The sequence below is a fragment of the Carassius gibelio genome, chromosome B7, assembly GCF_023724105.1.
Source record: "Carassius gibelio isolate Cgi1373 ecotype wild population from Czech Republic chromosome B7, carGib1.2-hapl.c, whole genome shotgun sequence".
Lineage (NCBI taxonomy): Eukaryota > Metazoa > Chordata > Actinopteri > Cypriniformes > Cyprinidae > Carassius > Carassius gibelio.
The window spans coordinates 28453308-28460805 of record NC_068402.1 but is presented as its reverse complement, the minus strand read 5'-3'; the positions used below and the strand labels follow the sequence as shown (position 1 = coordinate 28460805).

Below are 7498 nucleotides of genomic sequence, written 5' to 3'. Positions count from 1 at the left end.
CTTAAGTACAGTAATGAAGTAAAGCTACTCCGTTACTGTCCACCACTGCAATTAATCCTGAAAAAAAATATCACAGGTCCCAAAAAATATTAAGGAACACAACATATTGTATAACATATAATCAGCATATTAGAATGATTTTTGAATGATCATGTGACACTGAAGACTGGAGTAATGATGCTGAAAATTGCTTTGCTTCGAAGGAATAATTGAGATTTTAAAGTATATTAAAAAAAAAAATAAAAAAAAAATAAAAAAATAAAAAAATAATGAAATAATATTCAGTATATTTATCAAATAGACACAGCATTGAGCATACTTTTAAATGCAGTGTATTATATTGTGAATAATTTCTTTTTTGTGTGCATGCTTCAGCAGGGGTTCAGATAAAAAATCGGCAGCTGGCAGCAGGAAGTGGCTGCCATTGACAGCCGGAAGGCAGTAATTGACAGCCGGAAGGCAGTAACTGAGACTTAGGTCTCTGCAGAACAAAAGTGGGCGTTTATCACCATGTGGGTGTTTTCAAACTGCTGGGTGTTTCTAAATCATGCAATCTAAATGATCCCCCTTACCCAACCCCACCCCTAAACCTAACGTCACTATTACGTCAACCAATCAGGTATATTGGTGTAACTCCCATTACTTTCCTGCAGAGACCTACTTGCAGTAACTGGCAGCTGGATGGTAGGCGGGACCTGCCATTCGGTGGGAGCCAATCAGTATCGACCAACGTGGGCGCAACCAATCAGATATAACTGCACCCAAATGCTTCAGTAATGTTTGCGATTGATCAAACGGTAAGTTCAGAAATTGGTCATCGGAGTAATTAATGTTTTTTTGCGTTGTAAGTTTGATTTTAATTGTTGTCTTGGTGAACGACTTTGCCTTCTTTGGTTTAATTGTTCAATGAAATCTAATTCGTGAGTGGTAGCAACGTTGTTTGTGTATCTTGTTAGGGGCCTACCATTAACTTCAAATAATTACGTTTGACGTACCATTACATATTAACGTTTGTTGGTGTGTTAACAGTCTATTGAATAATATAAAAGAATGTTGTTTGACTGGAATGATAGAAGATAAATGTGCAACACTAACCATATATTTTTGCATGTTTAGTCTTTCAGGAGATCGTGTGATATACATTAACTTAAGAGTTCTTAAAAGAAGAATCCTTTTTTTTTTTTTTTTTTGCATTATTGAGGTGTGTTTTCTCTAATACTATGCATGTGCAGTATGTGCAGAACTGTTCTGTGTACCAGTTGAAGTTGTAAGCATGTGAATGCAAAACTTTTTTTTTTTTTAAATCTATACAAAATATAATGGACCGGTTCATAATTCCTTATAACTTTTAAGTCTAGTTTCACAGACAGGGCTTGGATTAAGCCAGGATTAGGCTGTAGTTAAATTTAGAACATTGAAGTAGCTTTTGTAAACATGCATTTAGGGAAGAAAAAAAAAAAATACTGATGTGCATCTTGAGACAAAACCATGGCACTGACACCTTCTTCTTTTTTTTTTTTTTCTTTTTTTTTGTAATACCCAATAGTTGCCAGATGCTGTCCTGTTGGAAATTCTTCTTTACGTGATCCTGGAGGAGGGTGATGCTACATTATTAAGTCTGTCTTTGGTTTGTTCCAAATTCAGAAGTCTGTTGTACTATATACAGACTCCTTTCGAAAGAGGGCACAATCCAGCTGGCTTGACGGAGTATTTTCTTTTACATATTTGATTAGAGGTTTAAAAAGGTGCCATAACATGACATTTCTCAGTTGCCATGTCTGAATGTTTATCTTTGTAATAATGCGGTTTTCATGCTCCTCATCTCAATATACAGGTGGAACAAAATGGAGAACAAGTCTAAGCCATGTCAGGAATTCAACAAAATGTACACCCTGCAGACACTGCGACGAGGTTTACAACAACTGCTTATCAGGTGTGCAAATTATGCATGAAAATGTAATCACTGCTCTGTACATGATGACAAGATGCAATGGGAATAATCATTAATATGGCTGTGCATGCATGTCTACTGTTAATAAAGCAATTTAGGTATTAATGTCACCATTTTCTTATAATAAAATGCAGCAGCTAGAGTTCTTCCTAGAATCAGGAAGTATGACCGGATTAGCCCAGTTCTGTAAACCCTGTACTGGCTCCCTATCAAACATCGTATAGATATTAACATCTTCAATTATATTAATCTGTTTCTTTCTTATTCGAAGGTCACTGCAGTCACCCGGATCCAGTACGTATCTAGACCAGATGGTGGATCGCACCTAGAAAGGACCTCTACAGCCCTGAAAGACAGCGGAGACCAGGACAACTAGAGCCCCAGATACAGATCCCCTGTAAAGACTTTGTTTTTTCTCCATTTTGTCACCGGTGGAGTTTTTGGTTCCTTGTCGCCTCTGGCTTGCTTCGTTGTGATCACTTCATTTACAGTGATATCATTGACATGATTGCAAACGATTCCACAGATACTATTTAAACTGAACCAAGCTGAAGGATGACATCACTGAATTCAATGATAAACTGCCTTTTAAACTGACTAAAAACTGAGTTTACTAATGTCCTTCTGCATTATTGACTGACACACTATTTTCCTATTTAATACTGTAAAGTTGCTTTGATCTGTATTATTAAAAGCACTATATAAATAAACAATGCTTGACTTGACCATGTTGCAGGAGGAAAATGAGGAGAGATGCACATCCATCCTGGGTTTTACAGTGATTGGTGCAAGATGCTGGAGAAGTAACTCCGTATACCTCATCATTTCTGATCTAAGAGTCTTGAAAATACCTCCGGATTGTTGTTAGTGATTCTGATTGATATTTTAGTCTGCTTGCTTACTGGATATATTTTATACTGTTTACATTGTAAAGCACTGACTTTGACAACTTCCTAACCCAGTAACAAATTTAACAGCTACTTTATACTATATATATATATATATATATATATATTAGTTGTTTCTTGAAATACTACAAATATAACCGCAAAATATGATTTTAAATAAAGGTCTCTGAGACTTCTCTCTTTTCAGTCATTTGTGTATATAGCCTATAATAAATATACAACATACACCCAGTAAGTGCCACTCTCGTATATAAAAAAAAAATATAAATGTGTTTGAGTGCATTTATTTCACACAAACAATGATACATGCATGCATAAACATTCAGCTGGAAATTAACGTTTTGCAAAATTATCTTATTTCTTTGTTTATATTTGATCAATATTTTAAATCAAATAATATACAATACTGACCTTTATACTTATTTAAAAAAGTATTAAACATAATCATAAGTGTATATAATTATTTATTTGTCTTGTTGCCGCCGGCAGCCTCCTCCAATTTCCGGGTATTAGGGACAGCTGCCATCCGGTTTTATTGGCAGCCACTTCCTGCTGCCAGTGACAGCCACTTTCTGCTGACAGCTGCCGATTTTTCGCTGAACCCCCTCTCGCATGCTTTACAGGTATGATTTTTTTTTTTTTTTTTTTCTTGGATGTTATAGTATATTGAAGAATGGACATTCAACACGTATCTTATGCAGACATTAAAATGTTAACTCTTTGACAAAATTGAAGGGTTTTAATTAGGTGTAATTTGAATTTGCCATTTCAATTTGTGTAATTTGAAGATTAATGGAAATGCAACTAGTGAGACCACTGGGACATTTTCTGTGAAAAGTGGAGGCACTGTTGAGATTTCCTCTTCATGTGGTACAGGTAAGGTCATTCAAATCCAGTAAACAGTGGATATGTGGTCCGCTGACATTTTCTATTGTTGCTCGATCAATGATCCATGCTGATTAGATTGGGGATGGCCCCCTGTCTTCTGAAGAACAAGTTTATTGCCATCTAATGCTATTTTACTGTCTAATCATTACTGCTGATTAGAGCAGTTTCTGAATGCTCATTGAGAGCTCGATTTGGCCTGAAATTGTGTTGTTGTGTTTTCAACCTTGAGTATTTGAAAATCAGACAAAAATACGATGGCACTATGGCAAGCCAAATTAACTTTTATTAATTCGCAGGATATGTATTCTTGATATCAACAATTCAATTTTCACTAGTAACAATGTTAATTCTTGATATCAACAATTACATTTCCACTAGTAACAATTAGAATTTTTGATATCAACAATTACATTTCCACTAGTAACAATGTTAATTTTTGATACCAACAATTACATTTCCACTAGTAACAATGCTAATTCTTGATATCAGGAATTATATTTCAACTAGTAACAATGTTAATTCTTGATATCAATTATTTTTAACCTGGGAATGCCAATAGGCAAGCCAAATTAACTTTTATTCATTCGCAGGATATGTATTTTTGATATCAACAATTCAATTTTCACTAGTCAAAATGTTAATTCTTGATATTAGGAATTAGATTTCTACTAGTAACAATTGCTATTTTTGATATCAACAATTCAATTTCCACTAGTAACAATGTTAATTTTTGATATCAGGAATTAGATTTCTACTAGTAACAATTGCTATTAATGATATCAACAATTCAATTTCCACTAGTAACAATGTTAATTCTTGATATCAGGAATTGTATTTTCACTAGTTAAATGTCACCATAGACTTCCATTCAAATTTAATTGTTGATATCAAGAATTGCTTTCTTACTAGTTGAAATTCCGATTTCACATATCAGAAATACAATTCTTACTAGTAAAGACATTTATTTTTGATATCAGTAATCACATGGTTACTAGTAAAGACGTCTATTCTTGATATCAACAATTTAATTGTTGATATCAACAATTTAATTCTTGATATCAACAATTTAATTGTCACTAGTGACAATGTTCATTTCTGATATCATGAATGTGATTGTTACTAGTAAGAAAGCCATTTTAGATATCAGAAATTATATTTATATCAGAAATTATTTTTCAGATATCAAAAATAACAATTGTAACATGTTGAAATACATTTACTGATATCAAGAATTAACATTTCAACTAGTAACAACTAAATTGTTGATATCAAGAATTCACATTGTTACTAGTAACAAAGTAATTATTGATATCAACAAAGGCAGTTGATATCTGAAATCGTCCTTGCAACTAGTGAAAATAGAATTACTGATATCTTAAATAACATTTTAACTAGTAAAAATACTTTTACAGATATGTAGAAATGCCATTTTTACATGTAAGAATAGCTATGGTAATGAGATCATGAATATTAATGAGATTTTCGACACTCCTCCTTTTTCAGCATTTGCCAAAGATGGCAGAAGAACGTCCACGTGTAGAAACGGCTCCTCTTTTATTTATTTTTGTCAGTGAAACTTGAAAAATTATATTATGGCCGGATTCATTTGTAAAAAAAATTGTTAATTGTAAAAAAAAAAACAAAAAAAACATTTATGCTGTTTCCTTTTATTGGCCACCAAGTCCTTCGGATAATTAAAGGAAAAGTGAACAAGGCATTAATTTAGTTTTATAAATAACTTCATGTCGCTTTTTCAGGTGTTTATTTTTGTTTTTATTACACTTTCTTCTGATACATCAAATAAAAAACACATCTAAAGGAAAAAATATAACAGATAACAATGCATCATACAAACGGTTTACTGGACTTTTTTTTTTTTTTTTTGAATATCGTTGGCTACATTGAATGAGTCGTGTCCTAAAAGGAATAATTTTTTATATAACATGTTATCCGGTTCTTGAAGCATCGGTGGACAAGAGGAATGGTAAATATATGTACACTGTTATACAAGCTGTATACTCACTACTTTACATTGTAGCAAAGTGTCATTTCTTCAGGTACTGTCATATTAAAAGCTATAATAAAAATACGAAACGTGAGAGGTGTATTCAAATCCAGTCGACCCATCAGTCCTTACAATCTATAATGTCAGACTGTAGAAAAAGAACAGCACTTATTTTTGATACACCCACAATCTATACAGTTGTTCCGGTAATACTTTAAAGTTAAAGTAATGCACAGAACCGATTAAACAAGGTACAATTCACAATGACGGTGAGAAAAAAAAAAAAAAAACATGTTTTATTAAAATAATCATTATGAATAATTCATACATGACAAACAGCTGAAAACGATAATAAATACAAACATAACTGTATAAATAAAATCGGAAAAAGATTAGAAACATGCACATCAGCACCACACTCTATTTAGCATAACACCGCCTGCAATAGGCTACTGGGTGAACTGGAACGTAGTAACATATTCCTAGTACACAGATTCCACATATTCCACATAGCCATTTCTCTCTAAATTGCTTTCGATATATAATCGAAAAAGTGTCTTAAATAAATGTTAAGTAATGTAACGTCATAAGTCTGATTGCAAATTTTAATCGATGTATTTCTAATGTATGCAATGCACACTAATGCTATTTAATTTGAAATTAAATGCCATCCAAACGGTAACTTTCCGGAGCTCCTACAACTAGCCCTAACCTTACCCAATATCCATGTTATTTTTCACTTTTCGATAATTTCGTTGAGTTTTATTGAAAATACATGCCTTTCCGATGTGATACGGGACGTGAAAAGGATAAAGAAAGAGCTCGGCAAAAGGCGGAATCGAACCCAGGTCCGTCGCGTCAAAACGTACATGCTTGGCGCTTAACCATCTGCGCCACAGAAAACGATAATGCTCCAATGTCTTTTAACATCTTTGACAAACACTACCCTACGTTTGTAGGTGGAGTTAAATCGTCCCTGTCGAAATAAAAACAAAATAATTATTAAAAATAGCCTACAGGAGCGTTTTATTTTCATAAGAGGGCAATCGAATGTGCCCATTCTCTTTTGTGCTCTGTATCTTGAAGTTTATCCGCCATAAACATTCATAAAAGGTTGCACTCGTCATTAAATTATGCACATATCCAAAAAGGAGTTCATTGCTATGCACATATCCAAAAAGGAATTCATGATAACTAAAATAAAAATTTTTACTAGTGAAAATGTAATTTTAACATGTAACAGTTAAGTTAAAGATATCAAGAATTATGTGTATTACTAGTTGTAATTTCATTTTTGATATGATAAACGCATTTTTGCATTTCTGATGACGTCATTTGTGATATCAAGAATACGTGTCGTTACTAGTGGAAATGTAATTGTTGATATCAACAATTCAATTGTTGATATCAAGAATTGACGTCGGTACTAGTAACGTGTGATTACTGATATCAAAAATAAAGGTCTTTACTAGTAAGAATTGTATTTCTGATATGTGAGATCGGAATTTCAACTAGTAAGAAAGTAATTATTGATATCAACAATTAAATTTGAATGGAAGTCTATGGTGGCATTTAACTAGTGAAAATACAATTCCTGATATCAAGAATTAACATTGTTACTAGTGGAAATTGAATTGTTGATATCAAGAATTAACATTGTTACTAGTGAAAATTGAATTGTTGATATCAAGAATTAACATTGTTACTAGTGGAAATTAAATTGTTGATATCAAAAATAGCAGTTGT

The 7498-nt window shown here is 32.8% G+C and overlaps 1 long non-coding RNA gene across 1 annotated transcript; it reads left to right on the top strand.

Moving 5' to 3' along the window:
- The first annotated feature begins 717 nt into the window (after positions 1–717).
- Positions 718–2892, top strand: LOC127962151 (uncharacterized). Its single transcript, XR_008154523.1, has 3 exons — positions 718–1745; positions 1835–1933; positions 2223–2892. It is a non-coding gene; the product is annotated as an uncharacterized LOC127962151 (long non-coding RNA).
- The last annotated feature ends 4606 nt before the right edge of the window (positions 2893–7498 follow it).